Source organism: Puma concolor, chromosome B4, assembly GCF_028749965.1.
Source record: "Puma concolor isolate L17-30 chromosome B4, mPumCon1.1.hap2, whole genome shotgun sequence".
NCBI classification, from domain to species: Eukaryota; Metazoa; Chordata; class Mammalia; order Carnivora; family Felidae; genus Puma; species Puma concolor.
The window spans coordinates 27537870-27562162 of NC_141673.1; the positions used below are offsets into that span (position 1 = coordinate 27537870).

A 24293-nucleotide genomic window follows, 5' to 3' on the forward strand; every position below is an offset into this window, starting at 1 on the left:
GGTGATCAGTACTTGCCAAGATTGGTTGGATTATTTATATATATATTTTTAATTAGGCTTAACATTACTAAGTAGTAGAATAATACAAAATTAGAACTTGTTTTTCTCTCTCTGTTAAAACAACAAAATTTTCTTAGATTACTGGTCGGCTCTTAATAAGACACTGTAAAAAATTTTTTTTTCCTTACTTGTTAAGTCATCTGCCTGGGAAATCAGGATTTTGTGTCTTAAAATAATTTCCCGTGCTTCATGTTGTCTTTATCAGGTCTTTGATTACTTAAGAAAGCCAAGTATTCTCAATATTAAAAGAGGTATGATTTTTTTTTTTTTTTTTATGTTTTATTTATTTCTGAGACAGAGACAGAGCATGAGTGGGGGAGGGGCAGAGAGAGCGGGAGACACAGAATCCGAAGCAGGCTTCAGGCTCTGAGCTGTCAGCACAGAGCCCGACGCGGGGCTCGAACTCACAAGCCCTGAGATCATGACCTGAGCCAAAGTCTGTCGCTTAACCGACTGAGCCACCCAGGTGCCCCAGAAAGAGGTATGATTTTTAAAAATAACTATGTAACTTTCTGTATTTGCCTTTGAAATCTTTTAATTGTCACTTTGGTTGAATGAGTAACTAAGTATTGTTTCAATGTGACTTGTGATCCTGAGTGGTCATGTGTTCAAACCTTTTGACATTTTTGACGATTTTCCAAAATCGAATGCTAAATGGAATCTTTGTTACTTCAAACTAACTTTGAGATTTCCTAGAGCACTCCTGGAAAGTCTCAAAGGATTTGTCTCTTACTTTGTAAAAGAGAGATGTTAAACTAATTAGGATTATTTGGTATGTTAAATTATGTGGGAAGCATTGTCAAATTGGAAGTGATTCCATGTGAATCTTCATAGGTTATATGTGTATGGATATATGTTACTAAATTGTGTGAAGGTCTTAGAAATTTGCAGTACTCTCATTGTCCAGTTATTATGTTAAAATGTTGTATGCCATAGAAATAACTATTTTTCCTTATCAAATGAACTCTCATCAGAACTTTAACCATGGCTATTTTATGTCTTACTATTCATAGATAGTTACTGTCTTACTCTGATTCTTTGAAGGGATTTATAACTATAGCTATAGTTATAGCTGTAGCTATTGACCTATTAACTGTACGTCAGAATGCTGAATGATGGCATCACTTGAATAGTTTTGACAGTATGCCACTGTACTGAGAATTTACAGATCTAATGAAAAAAAGCTGATGGATTCATAAAATGCTGACCTAAGATCAAACAGAACAAGAATTAATTCATGGGATTATATCAACTCATGAGGATGATTATAAGTTTTCTATGAATTTTTGTTTGAAACGTTCACTGCTGGCTCTTTAGTATTTTCCAGATTTAGAAAAGCCTTTCCCCCTTTTTCTTTTAAAGTAAACTTGCAGAAGTTTGGTAAATTACACCTTTGTAAACAGCATTGAAACATTTATCTTTTCTTTGTACTTAATCCCTTCAGAATGTGGAAACTCTTAGCATTCTTATTTTCATGACAATATGGTTATTTGCAGAAGTTTAATAAGAATCTGTTCTTGTAATAAGACACAATTAGAAACATTGGTTATATTAGCAAGGCTTTGACTGGAATGTTATATTTGAGAATGATGTGCATCAGATCAGGTGTGACCCAACGGCTTTAAGGAAATAAGGTTGACTCTAAGGAGCCAATGCTTATAAGGCTCCCCCTTAGAAAATCTGGACTGTATCTGGCTTACATCATTCCCCACCTTACAGATGAGTAAGGAAGGTCACTTCTTGGCAGATCCAGGAATCTTAGGATATTTGGGAGATACTGAGAAGAGAGGAATCCCCCCAAATCAGTAGATATTGCAAGCAAACTATGGTAGTGAAGTCGTAGCTTGGCTTCCTAGCCTTGAGAGGCTTTTCAAAGTCCAATCTATAATTTCCAGTGAAAAGTTCCAGCAAAGCAAACCAAAAAGTGGGTTCTTGCTTCACTTGTGTAAATAATCAGGCCAAGATTACTTACACAGACCAGACTTACTTCACAAACAAATTAGTCTTGCTTTGATTACCTTTGAAATCAAGAAATGGGGTGATTATAGAAAGAATTTGTTTTTTATTTCGGTGGAGAACTATAGTGTACCCTTGTGGGCTCTGTCTTGCACGTTTTGCCAAATCTTAACTAAGTCCTGAATTCTTTCATTTTGCTCCAATATCTGATTACAACTCTCCAAATTAGTTTCTAATTATTCTCCTTTCTGATTTGGAGTTAAGACTGCCCTTTTCTGGAATTAAAATAAAAACTAAAATGCAGGAGGAGGAGGGGGGGGGCGGGGGGAGAAGAAAAAAGAACGCCGTTTTCCAGAAGTCCTTCAAGCTAAAGCTGGATGACTTGATATAGACTTAAAAAAAAAAAATGGCCACAACAGATTATGTATGGGCAGCCTCCATGCCTTCTGTCGTGTGGACCGTTCACAAAGTTCACTGGGACACCTAATGCCATCACCAAAGGCATTCAAACGGCAAATCAGGAATATTGATCCGATGGCCACTGCCATCCTTACTCTACCTTCTAGAGATGCTTCAAGCTCAAGCCTAAAATCTGAGCTGATTGCCCTCTGGACTCAGAAACTGGGTTTCTAAGAAACTTTGTTTTCCCTTTAGTTTCCTAGAAACTCCCCTCATTAAATGCCTGACTACTAGCACCATCCAGCAAAGTGTCATTATATTTTTATATATCTATACCACCTATTCAAACCCCTGAACAAATCTCAAGGACTTGTGGCCATGACCTGTGCTATTAGAAGGAAAATTGATCAGATAAAATCATTCACTTGCTGTAATAGGGTTATTCTTCTGGGCATAAAAGAGCACTTTAAGGGGCAAACAATCTTAACCCAAAGCATTCCTGAATAATGGTGGGACTTAGACATCAGAGGCAGAGGTAGTTAGAGGTTGGTCCACCTTCCTAGTGACACTTAAGTCAGATCTCTTCTGTCTTCCCACCAAGATGGCTCCCTCTCAACACAAACTCTTTGCATCTGCCGTTCCTTTGGCCAAGACTTTGCCTCTCACCCCTATTGCTTTGTCTAGCTAATGTTCAATCATCCTTTAGATCTCAGTGGAAGCATTGCTTTCTCAGGGAAGCTCTCGCTGACTTCTCTAAATCAGATTTTTCCTAACTTATCAAAGCACCGTGACCACTCCTTCTTAGCACTTGTCACAGCCTCAGTTTTTCTTGTAGTTATGTGGTTATTTGATTGTTGACAGACTCCTCCACTAGATACCAAATTTCAAGAGGATTTGAGCAATGCCTGTTCTTGGAAATTTGTATCTGTAGCACATGGCACCTTACCTGGTACGTGGTGGGCCCACCCTAAATAGTTGTTGAATGAATGGACCTGGGACTTTCAATGACTTTAGGCATTTCCCTTTCTACTGCCTCCACCCCCATCTCATACTAGAGGGGCCAAAGATATACATCATTACCCATCTATGGAAGCATATTAATGTAAAATAGTAGAGCAAAGCAAAAGACATTAAATAGCCTCTCCTTTCTTATTCTTTCAACGTATTCCTTTTTCAATGTTCTATATCAACACAGTTGATACATGTTCTGCATGCACATGCGTGTGTCTCCCTGACATGGGGCTTTTACTAAGCTTATCATAATATTCCTTGGCATTCACTTGGGAATAATGCAAGATAAGCATACTATGAACCAACCTTGTAGGGCTGAGCTCGCTGTTTGAGGCCCACAGCATTAGGACAGAGGACTCCTCAGAAACTGATTGGCATGACTTGGACCACTGAATTAAGTAGGACTCCCTACCTACCCAAGTAAAGATTAGTTTGGACTGGTTCTGTTTTTGCATTGGAAAAATAATTTTCCAGCCTTTGTAGATAAGATCTTGGTCACTGAAAAGGCTTTTACCTTTTTTCTATGCCCTGCAGGCCATGATGGTCACATATGGTCATTGCTAGGTTCACCTCACCCTGGGAGGTCTTTCTAAAAGCTGAAAGACAACACTCTGGCCTCAGACCAAATGTGGAGTGGAAGTGGCCTGGCTTCTTGGCAGTTTCTCTGTCCCACTGACAGCAGCCCAGTCTGTAGAGGCATCTGGTATAAGGAATATCCTGAGCTCGGGTCCTGGGAAAATTTTTCTCTGTGGCTTTTGCAGAAAAAAAAAAAAAAAAAGATTTAAGGACTCTGTGTGTGTTACATATTATATGTCAAATATTTTCAAAAACCTTAGAACTAACCAAAATAGATTTTATTCTAGAAACATTATCTGTCATTTATAATGGAGACTTTTTATAACTTTTAAGGTTGAGATTACATCACATTTTTTCTAACGGCAGTTATTTTGGAAGACTGGGGATGGGAAAGCAGATCATAATGTAAATTGTGTGGGTAGACACTTTCCATGTGGTTTAATATGAAGTTTTAGGAGTCAGGCTCTGGGATCTTCAGTCCAAATAGATTTCATTCTTCATGCAAGGAGCACGCAAAAGAAAAGAACAGTGATAATAATAGTGATTAAGTGTGTCAACTCAGGTGTCGGTCAAAACCTCAGGTTGTTAGCTATGCGACTCCCACACAATTACCTCTCTGCAAGCTGGTAAGGGTAATTTCCACTTTGCAGAGTTGTAAGGACTATTTGCTATGATATATGTAAAGTGCTTAACATGCATTAAGTGTCAGATAAATGATGAATTTTATTGTAATTATTATTCCTGCCATATGTCCAAACCATACTTGACACTTCTGGGCAGTAACCTTAAGGTGGTGAGAGGAATCCAGATTGTGGTTTCTAGATGGCAAGAAGGGTGCAGCGATTCGAGAAGCAGAGGCAGAAGCCATTCTGGAGTAGGTGCCTCTGATCTCTATTACTAGCAATCCCATTCACGAACCATTTGTAGTTTATAACAGACTTTATCCTCCCCCCCCCCCCACTCCTCAACATTTTATGTTTTTATACAAAAACATGTGGGGTAGATGATGTTAGCCTAGTTCTTAGATAAGTAAGTGACTAGCCCAGGGAAGTTAAGTGACTAACCCAAAGTTGCATGGCTAATAAGTGACCGAATTGCAAAACAGGACCTAAATTCGGGTCTTCTAATGCCTAATTCGGGGGTTCTTTCTGTATACCAGAGCAGTAAAATTCAACCAATATTCCTATCAGAAGTTTAAAGCTTTTGATGCTATCTTTTGTTAGCCTGGCATAGTAGTTTGAAACTTTTAGGTGATCTCCTTTACCTGTTCCCCATGACCACCCTGGAAGACATGTATTTCTTTAGATGAGAAGATATGGATGTTTAGGGGCTCACAGAGACTGTCCAGATTCACTGGGCCAAGTTGGAGGGTGGGGCTGGTGATGGTGCAAACCAGGCCTGCCCCCATCGAGAGCCCCTCTATTGCCAGCACAGGAGCAAGCACGCACTAAACTCTCAGTGAGTGTGAATTGAACAGTCATCGCTAACAGGCCACAGTTACATGCGTTTTCTCATTTAACCCTCAAGACAACCCACCAGGATCTAGAGACTCACAAGCTGGGGAATGCTCTCTCTGAGTCTAATGTCCATGCTCAACACTGCACATACTCTTTTTTGATTAACGAGGTCAGGCCTGCTGATTCTTAATGTGGTGCCCTTTCTGGTACTAACTGGTTCCAGTGTGGGCCAATAAAAACCAGGATTCTAAATCAAACACAAAACAAACCAACCAACTGATAGATCCCTGGAAACAACCAAGAGGCAAGAACAGAGATAAATGAGATTTGGGTAGCTCTTTCACAGCCCTCCTTGTAACTGTAGTCAGTCTACAGCACATTCTCCCACAGCAGCCCCCACCCTCAGCCTGGAAACGAAAATAGAACACTCCACAAGGGCCCACATTGGAATGTATGGCCTGAAGAAACTCAATGGTCTTAAATTCATTTGTGCTAAAGAAGGACAATGCTTTTTAAAGGTAGTATGCTTTTGATCCCTGACTGCAAATAAGCACCTTGAATCCAGCTTAACCTCTTCCTGTCTTATCTGTGGCTCCTTCCCTTTCCCCTCTGGTATAGCTATGGGCCACAAATTCTTTGTCTTGTGTCAAAGACCTTTCAAGCACTCATCCTGAACCATCAAAGATTCCTTAATTTCCTTTTATCCTCTATAAACATCAATTTATTGTTCTAACTCTTGTATAGCTTGATTCAGGGGAAAGCTGGGATCTTAAATATTTCAGAGAGTGATGGAAGCATTAGTATAGCCACTGAATTGACCCTTGGAGCAAAAAAGAAAAAAAAAGTTTGGTTTCAGAATTATAAGAATTACTTCTTTTTTTTTTTTTCTAATGTTTCCCTCCCTCAGACAACTGCCCCTCCCTCTGCCTGCATTTCACCAGCACCTGCCCTGGGCTCAGCAGGGTGGCGGGGGGCTCCCACCTTTTCCATTCAGAAGGGAGGGTCTTAATTAAGAATTGTAAGAATTTTTTTCTTTCCTTTTTTTTTTTTTTTTGTAAGAATTTTTTTCATTGTACCATGTACCAACCAGCTGAGCAGCACATCAGCTGGGCGGTTCACAGCTGTGAACAACACAGATGGATTTGCTGCCGAAGAGGAAGGAGCTGGAAGACAAGAAGTGTTATAGGCAGGAACAGAAAGAGCTGGCAGGCAAAAGTGACAAACCATTGACCTGAAATGCACTGAGAATCTTTGTATCTGAGAAGCAAACAGCAGGGTCGAAGATGGCCTAGGAGAGGACTTGTCTTCCTTTTGACCATGGACTGGAGCAAAGCTATTCTTTTCCTGCTCCATGAGTAGTTAAGGGGAAAAAGAACAACCACTGGCCTGGCTACTGACAAGCCAAAGAAATATGCTGGGTTTAACCCATGTTCTTTCTTAGCAAGGCAGTTAGTGGGTGCCTGCTGGTTCTCTTAACTTCTCAGAGCCTCTAAGCACTAGATAGCACAGTCCTTCCAGCCCTTAAAGATGATCTCAAGTTTCAATGCTTTACAGAGGTAGCATGGTGTAAAGCAGGGCTTCTCAAATCTTACTTAGCCTGCATCACAGTTGTCTGGGGGGCTTCCTAAACAGAGATTGTTGGGCCCCACAGCACAGTTTCAGATTCCGTGGGTCTGGGGTGTGGCTCCAGAACTTAACATTTCTGCAGATTCTCAGCTGATACTGATGCACTGGTCCGGGGACCATGCTTTAAGAATGGTTGGTCTAGAGAAAAAACAGGGACTTGTAGGCAGACAGGGATTCTGGTCCCAGTTCTGCCACTTTCTGTGTGCCTTTGAGTAGACACTTCTTTAGGCTTTGTTTCTTTTCATCTAGTAGGGCAAATAATGGAGGATAATGCTAGTGTGGTTAGATATATGGACTGTGTTCAACTCTGGACCTGCCACTGACCACTGGTGTGACCTTAGACAGACTGCTTCACCTTTGAATCCCTCAGTTTGTTCACCCTGAAAGTGAGGGTCATAGCTGTTGACCACCTAGAATTGCTGTGAGCTTTGTGAAAATAAGTCAAAAGAGTCACAGCGGTGACTAGCACATGGTAAATGTGATAAAAATATGCACTCTTGTCACTTTTTGTAGTTGTGTGACTTACAGGAGATGCAGAATATGAGGTGCCAAATGTCATGTCAGGCATATAGGAAATGCACAGTAAATGTCAATCGATTTCCTCTCCTCACACCGAAACAGGGAAGTCAGAGCTGGAAGCGCTGACTGAAAGAATGTCCTCTAAGTGGAGATCTCAGTAGGAGGCGTGGCCAAAAAAAAAGACACCAGCATGAGGATTTTAGCTGTTAGCGAAGCAGAATGTGCCAGATGCCTCCTCATTTCAAGGTGTCTATGCCGGTAGAGCCTTCCTTTGAGCAAAGATCACCAGCTTGGGAGATGGAGCCAGTTGATGTCTGGCACTCATAAGTGTGGGCAAGCCTCGAGGAACTCCCAGCAAGGTGGTGGATGGCTAGCATTCCATTTCCCTCTGAGGGCTGGAACCACCTAAGTGTGGCTCAGAACACAGAGACTTCAGGCTGGTGGTACTCAGCCTGATCCATTTACTTCTTTGTCTTCATTATACAGCTCAAGGCAACGCTACAATCATTCTGGAGCGAACTGCCGAGTTCTAAGACGGTTGTAGCCTTTTATTTTACTTCCTGTCCATATTGTCTTGTAGTGGTCTGTGGATAAAGGGCAGGGTGAAAGGTTAGATAAAATTGTCTGCCATCCCTATTGTATCCAGTGAGAATTTAGTGAGCTGCTTTAGGATAAAACATTCAAATATGTTTTGGCTGCACATTAATAACTCCCTTTTGGATGTTTTTGATTCCAAATAGTATACTAAAGGCCTTGAGAAGTCCTGCAGTAAAAAAATAATGAGTTTCATTCTTAGCAGTTCTCAAATTGTTTGCCCATGGAAACGTTTTTCTTTTAAACAAGTAATATTTCTTAACATCTCTTAAAATGTGGAATAAATTAAATTATAAATAAATTATAAAATATACATTATAAATTAATTAATTAATTAAATTGTGGAATAGGGAGAAATTTAAGTGTCTAGTGTGAAACTATTTAAACATTGAGGGCTACTGATCCCTTGGGAAAATAGGTTAAAGGCCATATGTTAGACTTCTACCCTTTTAGTTTATTGCTAGACCCGTACTAAGCCCTTGTCAAGTGCTGGCTCTCCAAATATCACCGACACAATCTGTTGACATGACAAAGCTGTGTTTATTGTTTATTGTGGTAAGGCAGATGGCCACCTAGACAGAGTCTGGGCAATGTCTCCCAGGGGAAAGGGCAAAGTTAGATGTTATTGCAAATTGGATTTTTGGTTTAAAGTCATCTTCTAATGAGGGACCTTGATTGGGTAAGGATAATGGTACAATAGTTTAGGATTAGAAACAGCAAGACAAAGATTTTTGAGTTGAGGGATTTGAAGATCTTTAGGGTGTTAACTGTCTGTTGATGCTTCTTATTGAAGAAGTGAAGGGTCTTTTGGGGAAGTTCCTATAATGAACAAGCAAGTTATTTGCCTGGACAAAATCACCTGGATTAGAAAAGATATCATAATGAAGACAATGGAGTAGTAAAATCCTGTTAATGTATTGTAGAAAGTGTGTGTTTATGTGTGTGGTGTATTTGGGGGAGGAGGAGGGTTAGATAGTTCCAGTCCTCAGTCCTCAGTTTCTAAGCTGTGTACATGAGATAGATGGTTTCCACTCTCACTCTTCATTCCTGAACTTATTACATTGATCTTGAATACTTACCTATTTTATTTTATATATTTCCTCCAGGCCAGACTGCAACAGGATATAAACCTGGGGATATTATTTGTGTGGGATTCTATTACTTCATCATTGTTGAGTTGCTATTGTGTGCCAAGATTCCCACCTTCTGCCTCCTCCCTCCCCAACACACTTTTGAATGTGTATTGTGTCAATGCACAGAGATGAACCTTAGATCACTCAGAGCTGAGAAACTTCTTTTCAGGATGGTCACATCTGGAGACCTATTTGACAGGAATGGCATCCATTCCTTTGTTGGATTTTAGCATATTTTAGAGCAAGGATAGAGGACAACTTTGAAATGATGAGGTAGGCGTTTGTTAGTTTTCTGAGGATGGAACCTCCTAGAAGTGGTGAATTCTTGATAATGACCATGATGGAAGATGCATTGACATGGACTGCTTTCCATTTACTTAGGAAATTCACATGTCTTTAAGACATCTCTTATTTTACAAATAGAAAATAAGAGGTGTTATGATCTCTCAAGGTTTATATTACATTTTAAGAAAAAATGATGAATTTGCTCTCCACAGGGTCAGAGGGCAGACTAAGCATAGATTGAACTGATATCTTTAATAACAATGAAGTTATATTCTATGAATTAAATATGAGTTAAAAAAATTCAACCTCCAATTCAACCCCAAATCTCAATTTAATTTACAACTCAGGCAATATTTTGTAGGACATTATTTTACCTTTTCCATTGGTAAGCTGTTTTTATTTCCTGGTATTTGACATTATTTTGAAAAAAGGAATATTTGGGGCTAATGGCACAGTGGCTTTGAAAGCACAGGAATGTTGCTGCTTTACATGCTACTGAATCTCCTCTGTTAAAAGTTGATATAATTTGGGGCTTTTGGCTGGCTCAGTTGGTAGAGCATGTGACTCTTAATCTCGGGGTCTTGAGTTCAAGCCCCATATTGGGCCTGGAGCCTAGTTAAAATAAATAAAATAATAAAAAATTATTTTTAAAAAGTTGATATAATTCTACTGCATAAACAAAAAAGACATGTCTAAGGTCTTGGAAAGTAAAAATTTAGTATTAACTTTAATAGGCAAATACTAGTTGAATAAATGTAGGCCTAGTTTAGATGGCAAGAACTACCTGAATTCATGAAAAACCTGAAATACAGATCATCTTATTTTTTTTAAAGGACATATAGTAAATGAAGATAGTTCAGTCCAATAATATATACTTATTAAAGTCCATACCAATTACAGCATTATGCTAGATCCTGGGAATCCAGTAACCGAGGAGCAGTATCAGTCCCTGGCCTTGAGGTCATTGTCTAGAAGGGAAAGCTGAGGTAAAAACATGTGAGTCAGAATATAGCAGGTGCTATGGTAGAGAAGGCACAAAATGCTGGGAGTCAGCGAAAGGTTTCTACAGGAGATAATGTATTAGTTACGTATTGCTGTATAACAATTACGCCAAATGTAATACCTTTAAACAATAAAATTTTACATCTCATATAGTTTCTGATAGTCAAGAAACCTGGAGAGGCTTAGCTCATGGTTCTGGCTCAGTGTCTCTTGTAAAGTTGTCATCATGATGTTGGGCAGAGCTGCTGTCATCTGAAGGCTTGACTGGGGAGAATCCATTTTCAAAATGGCTATTGGCAGGAGGCTTTAGCTCTCTGCCACAGGGGTGTCTTCACAGGGCTACTCATGACATTGTCTCTAACCTATCCCAGAGTAAGGGATATAAGTGAGTGAAAGCCAAAAGCTACAATGTCTTTTATAACCTAGCCTCAGGAGTGACATTCTTCACTTCCTCCTTATTCTGTTGACCATACAGATCAACTCTGATATAATATGGGAGAAGACTGTGCAAGGGTGTAAGGCAGGGACCATTGGGAACCATCTTGGACACTGGCTACCATAGATATTACCTAACCCTAGTAGAAGTTCCCAAGAAATATACTTTAATAAACAGTGATTTTAAATAGATTTTAGTTAACTGATAGCCTTAACTGGTATTATTTAGCTGAAATATAAATGTCTGTACATAAAAGGAGAATAATAATAGTAGCCAATATTTATTGAACTCTTTCTATGTGGCAAGCATTGTCAAAGTACTTTCCATGTATCATGAAAGAGAGTACAGCTTAGTGTTTAAACATCTGGATTCTAGAGCTACATAGGATTTTTTTTTTAAAAACATTGATTTGTTGTGGCAGATTACTTAACCCTTTTGTGCCTTGGTTTTCTTATTTATAAGTAAAAGGAATAGTATGTCCCTCATAGGATTGTCTTGAGGATAAAGTAAGCCAAGCCATCAGGGTCTCTCCTAATTGCTGCCACACTTATGTTCAGAAACAGATTTTTAAATTACTTTATTTTTTTATTTTTTACCCATGGGAGATGCAAGGGATAGGCATCACATTGGACTGACACAGTGGGAAGCAAGGAAATCTGAGTTCAGAGTTGGATGTCCTCCACAAAACAGGCTGGTCAACTCCCATGATGCCAGTCAGCTAGGCTGGGTTTCAAGTTGTTAGTGCACTGATATGTTCACTCCTTCTGGAAAAATGAAAAAAACAATGTGGGTCACTCTATGGACTACTGGGCAAGTATTTGCTCCCTAGGGGAGGCAGATCTGCTTACTGGCTTGGAATAACCCATGCTTTTTCTGCGGAACACCAAACGCTGGCCAACAGGCCACCCCATGGTGTCCCTTTGACCTCATGCCCTATGACTGAGGACATTCTTTCTTCTTCGCCCTGGCACCCTTTGAAGTCCCACCTGCTATTCTCATCTGGTTTAATCTGGTTTAATCTGGCTCTTGTCATTTTTATCTCCTTAACATTGCTCAAAATGTCCCTGCAGGACCCTCCCTCCTCAACTATTTCTATCTTTAGAAAATAGAAACTTGGATACAAGAGCTGGCTTTTCCTCAGCTAGGTCATCTGCGTAAAGCCTTCCCAGGTTATTGTGGGCATACCATTGTGTTCATATATCATTGCTCTGGATTGTGAAAACAGCTTTTCACCAACTAAATCACCAAAAGCCCCAGACAAGTTTATCTGAATTTGTAAAGGTCTCTGGGAGTGTTTTATTTCCTTTTCTCGTATATAGTTACTTAGAAATAAATGGTAGGGACTTACAATGGCAATGTGATAAAAACTATGTTCAGAATGGTGCCACCCCCTCCTTTGGGAATAATACTGGTAAGGCCTTTTAAAATGTACAAGAGAGGGGCGCCTGGGTGGCGCAGTCGGTTAAGCGTCCGACTTCAGCCAGGTCACGATCTCGCGGTCCGTGAGTTCGAGCCCCGCATCAGGCTCTGGGCTGATGGCTCAGAGCCTGGAGCCTGTTTCCGATTCTGTGTCTCCCTCTCTTTCTGCTCCTCCCCCGTTCATGCTCTGTCTCTCTCTGTCCCAAAAATAAATAAACGTTGAAAAAAAAATTAAAAAAAAAATGTACAAGAGAAACACCAACTACTCACCAGGGCTTACTCTTTAAATAAGAACAGAGTAAGAACTTCGTTAGTTAAAGCAAACCCTCATTAGCTGAGAACCGTCTATTAGGTTCCTGTATTTACCTTTCCACGATGAAAGGCAAGACTTGCCATCACCAAGATAAAGGACTTGCCAGAAGTTTGAGCAGTCTCCACCTTTTCCTGGACAGTTGTCACCTTGGCCTCAGTTCTTGCCTGGCTGGTGACACAGCATCTGTAGTCCTACTGTCCACAGCTGGGATAGGTGGGGATGGGGGTCCAGGAGGCACAAGCAACTCCTGTTCCACATCTGCTCAGCCCTCTCCTGTCCTTGTTGAGAACTTTTTTCAAACTCGGTGTCCTTAGAGAAATCTGTTTAAAATCAATCTCTGGCCAACCCCTTTCTGTGTCCTCACAGTCAACCATCCATCCAGTCTAGCCACTGCCTCTGGATATGTTTTTTCATAAACAAATGCAAACATGCATCTCTGCAAAGAGAATATAAAAGACACGAGAGTGTAAGTCCATCTTATTGCCTTAGGAACCAAAGAAATTAAAGGAATGACCCCATTCTGAGACTTTACACTGTTGCAAGTTATGGGCATGCTCAGGATAGTAGCTTTGAAGTAGAGCAAATCAGTTCCAGATCTGCCCCTTAGTAGAAGTGCTATTCAGCTGCCTCGAGCCTTATTTTCTTTACAGCTAACATGCAAATAATGATAAGCAACTTAGAATTGTCGTGAAGATTTGGAGACCATATAAAGCATCTAGGAAGTGCCTGGAACATGTAAGCACTCAATATTCCACCTATTATCATAATTATTTTAAAAAATCCCTCTACGCTCAAGGCTTCTGGAAAGGTTGGACTGCTGATACCTCACTGTATCTTCATTGCCATAGCTAGTAATACAGCCCCATTTTATACATGATTATTATTAACTCACATTTTAGATGTGAAAACTGAGCCTAAAGAGTTCAAGTGATTCAACCAAAGTTGTGTTTTGTCAGAGTGGGCCTCAAATGGATTTCCTCAAATTCTGACTGAGCACAAATCTCAGGGTTCAACATTAAATGATAGTTATCTTTAGCAAGGCAGATGGGTGGGTAAAAACAACAACAATGAAACTATCACCAAATGTAGTGAGCACTATAAAGATATGTACAAATTGCTCTAATAAATCAGATCAAAGAACAGTTAATTCCAGGGTAAGGGATGGGTGGAAGTGAAGATGGGGTGAAGTTAGGGAGGCTCTGAAGAGTAATTGTTAACCCTTATCTAGTGGACTTCTGAAACAAGTGGTCATAAACTGGGCTGCTTGCAGATACATTCTATTTGTCCATTATTATTATTATTCTTATTCTTTGAGAGAGAGGGCAAGAGTGAGAGTGAGCAGGGGAGGGGCAAAGGAAGAGGGAGAGAATCTTAGGCAGGCTCCATGCTCAGTGCAGAGCCAGATGCAGGGTTCAATCTCATTAATCGTGAGATCATGACCCAAGTAGAAATCAAGAATAGGAGGCTTAACTGATTGAGCTACCCAGGTGCTCCTTATTTGTCCTTTAAAGTGCCTAAAGTTATTTTGAATTGGTTGCAAACATTTAAAAACAGGACATTTCATGTAAAAATAGAAATTTTTGGCTTCTCTTAGAAAATCAGGTTTTAACATGATTGTTCATCATTCTACTCGGTGTCAGTTGGCTGTCCACTTCAGCCTGGGCTGACCTCCAACATTGTCCACACTGGGCTTCTTCTTGACCTTTGTCAAGGGTCAAGAAATGGAAAAGATAAGATTTTTCAGCAACCAAGCTTGAAAATTTGAAGTGCTAGTGGGGTAAGGAAAATCTTTCTTTGCTTAAGTAGAATAAAATATTCAGGAAATCTACTATATTTATTTATGTTTTAAATCTTTAAAAAAAATTAAAAAAAAATTTTAAATGTTTATTTCTGACACAGAGAGAGACAGAGCATGAGCGGGGGAGGGGCAGAGAGAGAGGGAGGCCCAGAATCCGAAGCAGGCTCCAGGCTCTGAGGTGTCAGCACAGAGCCTGATGCGGGGCTCGAACCCACAGACCGTGAGATCATAACCTTAGCCGAAGTCGGTTGCTCAGCTGACTGAGTCACCCAGGCGCCCCTAAAAAATTTTTTTAAGTGTATTTATTTATTTCGAGTGGGGAGAGAGGAGGGAGAGAGAGACTCCCAAGTAGGCTCTTTGAGAGAGAGGGCGAGAGAGAGAGAGAATCCCAAGCAGGCTCTGAGCTGTCATCATGGAGCCTGATGCAGAGGGCTTGATCTCACCAACCGTGAGATCATGACCTGAGCTGCTATCAAGAGTCCAACCCTCAACCTACTGAGCCACCCAGGTGCCCTGAGAAATTTACTATTTATTGACTAAACATATCCTTTACTACTTAGATTTCAAGTATATGTCTAAACGTAATTATCACAAAGGGACTAGAGAGTTGGAAATCCTGTGGAGACTGTGAAGGTGTTGAAGTGAATTCAGAATGAAATATGCTTCAGAAAAGGGAAGTAGTAAAGTAGGAACTCTAAGGGCTTGCATGCCACCATGTTTTGCTGATTTTGCTGATTACTATTAGATATATATTAATAAAAATTAACTAATTTATAATTTATACTGTTTTTTCAAATTCCCATATCTGGACATATGATTTAATGCAGAGGCTTTCAAACAATTTTGCCCAAGACCCACAGTATGGAATACTTTTTCATCACACATACACACATGTACATTAATCTGTGGGTGGACACTTGGGTTGCTTCTACCTTTTGGCTATTGTGAAAAATGCCACTATGGATGTGGATGTACAAATATCTGTCCAAGTCTCTGCTTTCAGTTGTTTGGGTATATACCCAGAAGTGGAATTGCTAGATTACATGGTAAATCTATTTTTAATATTTTGAGGAAGACGATGATATTTATAAGGATGATTTTCAGATTACAGCTACTGTGAAATAATGGACTGCATTAGAATGTTCATCTGCATCTCCATTACTCTCCAGTATGCTGCCATTTTGCAAAAAATTCTCAAAGAAATTTTGTTATTGTGGTTCTGAGGAGCATAGGACTTTGTAGGGGCAGTGTCAGAGTAGCACCAACCTCTGGGGACAACCTGCCACTGAATGATGAATGAATAATACCCAATAAGAAAACTTCATATGGAGATCAAGAAATTGCCTCTGCTTTCTGTGTTAAAATATATGCTTATTAATCTAGTCTGTTTTGTGTCATGACTATACAACCTTAAAAACTTATGCTCTTCTCCATGGGCTCTAAGCAGCCTCAAGTGAGATGGCAAAGAATGAAGAAAAGTCCTAAATTCCAGTCAAAGCCATCAATATTTACATGAAACAAAATAGAAACCCCAAATAAAACCAAGAACCCTAACTTCTATTTCTAAGAGGTACGTATCAATGTAGGTTCATTGTAGGATAATAAAAAAATAGACATAAAAATATAGAAATGGAAACCATCTGTTCCCATCCACTTTTTGTTAAATTCTTCCCGATTATTTTTCTGGACATAAATATATTTTGTGCACATTTTAATTTATCAAACAAGTCATGCTATAATTTATTATTTTGTGACTTTTCCCCCCAATTTGTATGTTATATACACATTTATATACCATATCTTTTCTCATGAAATAATATTTATGATAGAAAAACATCAGTTTTTGTAGAAAAAAACATTTGACAAAATACAGCATCCTTTCTTAATAAAAACCCTCAAGAAAGTAAGGATAGAAGGAACATACCTCAAGATCATAAAGGACATATATGAAAAATCATCCTCAATGAAAGAAAACAGAACTTTCCTCCTAAGGTTAGGAATACATCATGGATGTCCACTCTCACCACTGTTATTCAACATAGTGTTGGAAGCCCTAGACTCAGCAATCAAACAACAAAAAGAAATAAAAGGCATCCAAATTGGCAAGGAGGAAGTCAAACTTTCATTCTTCACAGATGACATGATACTCTATGTAGAAAACCCAAAAAGCTCCACCCAAAAATTTCTAGAACTGATACATGAATTCAGCAAAGTCTCAGGTCATAAAATAAGTGTACAGAAATTGGTTGTGTTTCTATACATCAATAATGAAGCAGCAGAAAAAGAAATCAAGGAATCAATCCCATTTGCAAATGCATCAAAAATTGTAAAATACCTAGGAATAAACCTAACCAAAGCGGTGAAAAATCTATATACTGAAAAGTATAGAAAGCTCATTATGAAAGAAATTGAAGAACACAAAAAAAATGGAAAAATATTCCATGTTCATGGATTGGAAGAATAAATATTGTTAAAATGTCAACACTACCCAAAGCAATTTACATGTTCAGTGCAATCCATATCAAAATATCACCAGCATTCTTCACAGAGCTAGAAAAAACAATTCTAAAATTTGTATGGAACCACAAAAGACCCCAAATAGCCAAAGTAATGTTGAAAAAGAAAATCAAAGCTGGAGGCATCACAACTCCAGACTTAAGCTGTATTACAAAGCTGTAATCATCAAGACAGTATGGTATTGGCACAAAAACAGACACATAGATCAATGGAACAGAATAGAGAACCCAGAAATGGACCCACAAATGTATGGCCAACTAATCTTCAACAAAGCAGGAAAGAATATCCGATGGAAAAAAGACAGTCTCTTCAGCAAATGGTATTGGGAAAGATGGACAGCGACATGCAGAAGAACAAACCTGGACCACTTTCTTACACCACACACAAAAATAAACTCAAAATGGATGAAAAACCTAACATAAGGCAGGAAGCCATCAAAATCCTAGAGGAGGGAACAGGCAACAACCTTTTTGACCTTGGCTGCAGCAACTTCTTACTTGACATGTCTCCAGAGGTAAGGGAAACAAAAGCGAAAACGAACTATTGGGACTTGATCAAGATAAAAAGCTTCTGCACAGAAAGGAAACAATCAACAAAAATAAAAGTCAGCCTATGGAATGGGAGAAGATATTTGCAAATGACATATCTGATAAAGGGTTAGTATCCAAAATCTAGAACTTTTCAAACTCAACACCTGAAAAACAAAAGAGATGGGCAGAAGACATGAATAAACATTTTTCCAGAGAAGACATCCAAATGTCCAAAGGACACATGAAAAGATGCTCAACATCACTCATCATCAAGGAAATACAAATCAAAATCAAAATGAGATACCGCCTCACACCTGTCAGAATGGCTAACATTAACAACTCAGGCAACAACAGATGTTTGCGAGGATGAGGAGAAAGAGGAACCCTTTTGCACTGCTGGTGGGAATGCAAACTGGTGCAACCACTCTGGAAAATAGTATGGAGGTTCCTCAAATAATTAAAAATAGAACTACCCTGTGACCCAGAAATTGCACTACTAGGAATCTATCCAAAGGATACAGGAGTGCTGATCTGAGGGACACGTGTACCCCAATGTTTATAGCAGCACTATCAACAATAGCCAAAGTATGGAAAGAGCCCAAATGTCCTTCGACTGATGAACGGATAAAGAAGATGTGGTATATATATATACAATGGAATATTCTGTGGTGATCAAAAAGAGTGAAATCTTGCCATTTGCAACAACATGGATGGAACTAGAGTGTATATGCTATGCAAAATAGGTCAGTCAGAAAAAGACATATCATATGATTTCACTCATACGTGCAATTTAAGGAACAAAACAGAGGTACATAGGGAAAGGGAAACAAAAATAAGGTAAAAACAGAGAGGGAGACAAACCATAAGAGACTCTTAAATATAGAGAACAAACTGAAGGTTGCTGGTGGGTGTTGGGTGGGGCGATGGACATTAAGGAGGGCCCTTGTTGGGATGAGCACTAGGTGTTATATGTAAGTGATGAATTACTAAATTCTATTCCTGAAATCATTATTATACTATATGCTAACTAATTGGATTTAAATTTTAAAAATTGTTAAAAAAATTTAAAAAGTAAAATATCAGTTTTATGGATACCACTTTATTTGTTTAATGTTGTATTATGGGACTTTGTCTTCGCAATTTTATTTTGCGAATACAACAATGAATATTTTTTTCATAGGTTAATTTTTAAGTTCATCTTGATTTTTTAGGATGAATCTTAAAAATAATATGGCTTTTGCAAATGTATGCATCAATTCTTATTTTTCATATTTGCATATTTTAAAAATATATTTGCATATTTTCGATATTTTTAAAAATGTTTTTATTATTTTTATTTTTGAGAGAGAGAGAGCAGAAACTGGGGAGGGGCAGAGAGAGAGGGAGACACAGAATCTGAAGCAGACTCCAGGCTTTGAGCAGTCAGCATAGAGGCTGACATGGGTCTCAAACACATGAACTGCAAGATCATGACCTGAGCTGAAGTCTGATGCATAACCGACTGAGCCACCCAGGCACCCCTGCATATTTTCAATATTAAAAGTAATATAAGTTTATTATTATTACAGGCTTGAATAGTACAAAATAGAATAGCAAGAAGAGTTAAAATTTCTCTTTTTCCTCAAGGTAATTGTGTTAACAATTTAGTGAACATTCTTTTAGACTTTCAGTGCATGTATGCAAACATACATATTTATATAAATGAGATCCGATGCTACATTTGAGTTTGGTAACCCAAACTTTTTAACTTAGAAAATAGTGGATTTTTTCCATGTCATTAAATATTCTTTTACAGTATTTTTTGATGGTTTCAAACTATTGCATTGTGGTGGCAAAACTTTTCCTCTACTGTCTTTGGTTCAAGGTTTGGTGTCTATGAATTAAAATGACAAGAGACAGATTAATAAGAGGAAAAAACAGATTTTTTTATTTATCTATGTGCATGGGAATTCACAGAAAAATGTGAATCAAGGAAGTGGTTAGAATTTGGAGCTTATATACCATCATCATAGGGTCAGAAGAGGGGGAAAAGGGCATGTAGGGGAAAATAAAAGACTTTTAGGGAAGATAAATGGGCCTTTAGAAGAATAGATAGATGTAACAGCTTAGCAACAATGTCTATTTAGGTGATTTCTTATCCTGGTGCTGATCTCCGGTGATAGAAGGGCACTTAGGACAGCTTAATTCTTTGGGTGAGGCTCTGCTTTTAGGCAGATGGGGGAAGTTCAGAAAAGAAAACTCTTCACAGTGGTATTTTCTGAATCCTTTCACCATATTTGTATTACCCAGGTCAATCCAAGTTTCTGCAGCCTCTGTGGAGGGGATCATGCCGGCTGACAGCCTCTACTAACAGGTTGGGGCTCCCTCCTGCTGCTCCTGCCCTCCCAGCCACCAGCTCATTGGAGCAAGACCAGGTACTGACCATGGGCAATTACTCTGTTTTGAGGGGGCATGGTGCAAAATCTTTGCTCATGCAGAGAAGCTGGATCAATCATGATCTCATTATTGGATTTGAGTTGAGGTATAAGTAGAACGTTCAACTGTTCACAGTGAATTCACGGCTTAAAGATGCATGAAGGAGAGCTATGAGGGAGAGTAATTGCCTTGAAAAGTCAAAAATAGGTCAGTTAACATTATTGGGAAGCAGGATGTGTAAGAAAGGCTCTCAGGTTGATATAAATACGTAGAATAAAGAGCTATGTTTTAGGGTAAAGACCGGAGATGAAAATTTGAATCTTGATACCCCACTTTATGGTATGTGACTTGCATCAATTAACCTTCTGAGCCATAGTTTCCTTATCAGTAACATGAGGATAATAATATGTCTGTTATTGAGTTGTAGGAAGAATTTACTGAGATAATATAGGTAAAACATTAAATAAATGTAGTCATTATTATAGCTATATCTTCCCATATTTACCTTATATTTGATATTCTTCCTGTGCTATATTTTTGCCTGTACTGTATTTTTGAATCTCTGGCATTTAATATATTAATTTATGAATATGTAATTAATGATTGCTATGTTATGTTCCAGGAAGTTTTCATAATGAAGTCTGGATTTTTTATTGACCAAAGTTCTAAAATAACCAAATAAATGTTTTATTCTACAACTTTCACTTTGAAGGGTAAAAGGAATATTCTACCAAGACTGATCATTTGATTTTGGGCTTATAAAACTTGAATTCATTTAATTAAAAAGAATATCAGCAGTGAAATACCAGTTGACAACTGGGTAGACTACATGCATCCTCATAGGATTTGAATTTCTTACCTTATTTTTTTTTTTTTTCCTTAGAAAGGAAGTACCTAGAATTTTCTCTCTTGTGGGAATAGTATATAGAGGGGGTGGGTAGATTCAATTTTTAGAATATGTCAACTTTCTGCCTCTTCCCATCCCCACCCTACTAGATAATTAAGGACTACGTGGCATGTATAAATAGCCTCGGCTGAGAACATCCTCATATCTTTGCCCCTCTCATCACTGAGCAGGGCCCATAACTGATGTTGCAATTAGAGCGCTGATTTAGCTCTGAGAGACACATTGCAAATGATCCACTGAGGAGGATGGTATTTATATCACTACTGACTGATGAGGACTTTGTCAACTGTGCCTTTGGCAGATCATTCAATGGCACGCCCCTGGGTTAATCTACTTCTCATTATAACCGATGATCCATGGTGATATATTTTCAGAACCACTCATCTTACACAGGGTGCCATGATGTGGAACAGACCTACATAAATACAGATGATTAGGGAAATACTCAATCCAAAGTATAGAGATCAACAGAAGAGCTGTAGAGGTCAAGATATTTAGTGACTTACTGGGGCATATTTGGTATCATTTGTGCCAACAGGAATTTACACTTCTGGTTTTAGGGTTTAATTGTTTGTTTTGACATAAGAGAAAGGAAATCAAAGTAGATTGACTACTTACATTTGCCATAGAAAAGTCAGGCAATTTGAAGTTGTCTTTTTTCATTTCTTAGATGCTGTGAGTGCTTCAGAATCATAACATATTCTCAGGTCAAATATTTAATACAGAGTCAGAAATCCTAGGATTATATGATTAAGAGTTGAAAGCCTGTAGTTCCCTATCTATTATCTATCTACCTACCTACCTACCTACCTACCTACCTATCATCTGTCTATCTTTCCTTTGTGTAAAATGAATAGTAGAAACACAAATATGGAGTTGGGCTCATAGTCTTCCCAACTCTTCCTTAATGGCTAGAAGGTGGGATGTTGCAGTGTGTTAGAAGAAAGCTTAACTTTTGCTCTCTTCTTTAATGTGGAGAATTTATATCTACTATGCTTTGTGAAGAACTTTGAAAACATAGCTTCATGTTCCAGCAATCCTCCTATAATCCTGCAATACTCCTGCTCCATGCTGATCCTCCAGCAATCCCAAAGAGATTACCACCTCTAAACCTTTCCTACATAAAAACCTTTCTATCAAACGTACACTGGGAGTCCAAATGATATTGCAATATGGAAAGCCATTGCTCAGTACACACTGAGTCTCCCTAATGGGCATCAAGGAACTCTTCTCCTTTTTCCATGCTCTCCTTCTCTCAGGACCAACCTCTTTCTCCTTTCTGATTTCTGGCTCAGGTGCTCAGCCAGTCAGATGGGTCCTATTGGAGCTGGAGAGAAGGGAAGTAGGGTGGGGGTGTCCTTACTCTAAAGAGTAAGGGCAAAATGAAAATGGTACCTCCTGATTCAATCTTAAAGTGAAATAGCTACCAAGTTAACTCTTCCCTTACTGGCTTTGGCCCACTTTTAGAAAATGTTTGTGTTATTTTGTGTCTTTCTTCTCTCTTACCAAAGACCCTTGGTATTGTTCTAACTTGTATGGAACAGAATGAACAGAGTGAAAATCTCTGGGTTACTATACAATCAAGCCTTCCCTGTCTTCTTCTATAAACATCTGCCTCCCCTGTGACTAGTGGCTATGGGCTAAGGACCATCTCAATTAGCATCTCAAAAATATCAGATGTAGCCCCTTGAGAGGATAAAAAACTAAGCAGGAAGTCCGTATGTGACTTAGGCCTTGTATCTAGAATACATAAAGAACTCCCAAAGCTCAAAAATAAGGAAAAAAAACCCCAGAATTTAAAAAATGGACAAATGACTTGAAAAAAAACTTTAAAAATCTACAAATGCCCAATAAGCACATGAAAAGATGCTCAGCGTCATTGGAGAAATGCAAATTAAAACCATAGTGAGATGCTATCCACATAAAAGAGTGGCTGAAAATAAAAATAAAAATAAAATAAAATAAAATAAAATAAAATAAAATAAAGTAAAATATAACAATTGTCATATGCTGATGAAGGTACAGAGCAATTGGAACTCTCATCCATTGTTGGTGGGAATGCAAAATGTATAGCCACTTTAGAAAACAGTTTCACAGTTAATATACACTTATTGTATGACCCAGTAATCCTACTTTTAGGTACTTACCTAAGTGTATTGAAAACATATTCATTCAAAAACCTACATGCAAATGTTTATAGCAACTTTATTCTTAAGCACCAAAAACTGTAAATAACCCTGATGTCCTTCATCTGGTTAATGGATAAACAAACTATAGTTCATCCAAACAATGAAACCACTGAGCAATAAAAAGGAACTAACTTCTGATACATGCAACAATATGGATGAATCTCCAATTGTTATTCTGAGTAAAAGAAATGAGATTCAAAAAGCTCAAAATCATACCATCTGATGCCATTTATATGACTTTCTGGAAAAGGCAGAAAACAGAAAATGGAGACAACAAAGGGACCTAAGGGGACGTTTTGAGATCATTGCAATGCTGTATATCTTCATGGTGGTGGTTACACGATTGTACATATTTCCTAAAACTCATAGGACTGCACTGAGAAGGGCAAACTTTACCATATGTAAATTACACTTCAGTAATTTAAAAAAAGAAATAGCCATCGAGAAGATAGAAGACAAAGATAAAAGTGATCAATCATGGCAACTTACTTCTTTAAGAAAACTAACAAAATTAGACAAACCCCTGGTGATATTACTCAGGGTTGCCAAAAGGACCAGGGAGAGAAGGCAGGACATGTGGAATAACAGGTCCATCCAAGGCAGCCTCTTTTGTCCCTTGAGGTTCAGGACTGTGGAGGAAAGGGACAATGAGTGAAGGCTGGGAAGATAACATCTATGAGGAAAAGTTGATAGTTTCCCTAGCAACAGGGGCTGTAAGGGTAACTTGAGAGCCATGAGTTTCCAAGCCTCCTTGACAGTTTGATTACAGTTGGATTCTGCTATTTAGAAGTGAATAGCTGTAATGATCTTTAGCATATTATAATGGAATTTTGTCTACAACATTATTTAAAAACTAACAATTTATTGTGCTTATGATATGCTAGACACTATTCTATGTTCTTCATATTTATTAACCCATTTAAACATCTCATCAATCCTATGAAGGGAGGGATTATTATTGTCTCCATTTTACAGATATAGAGGAGCAAGAGAGGGAGTTGCATTTGCATCTCCTTGTTGAAACAAAATGATGTTTTTTTGCAGATTTCTCTTTCCAGTGTGTCCTTTTTCTTTTAATAGCATTCTTTCATTTATATTGTCTTTTATACTTGACAGAGTACTTTCAAAAGCCATATTTTATTTGCAACCAG

At 38.5% G+C, this 24293-nt stretch overlaps 1 long non-coding RNA gene across 1 annotated transcript in view; it reads left to right on the forward strand.

Annotated features, from left to right (window-relative positions):
• LOC147578980 (uncharacterized) overlaps positions 1-24293 on the forward strand; it is a 347058-nt gene that overhangs the window by 115501 nt on the left and 207264 nt on the right. Inside the window, exon 5 of the long non-coding RNA XR_015253435.1 lies at positions 19921-20045. This is a non-coding gene — a long non-coding RNA (uncharacterized LOC147578980). The remainder of the gene's footprint in view (positions 1-19920; positions 20046-24293) is intronic.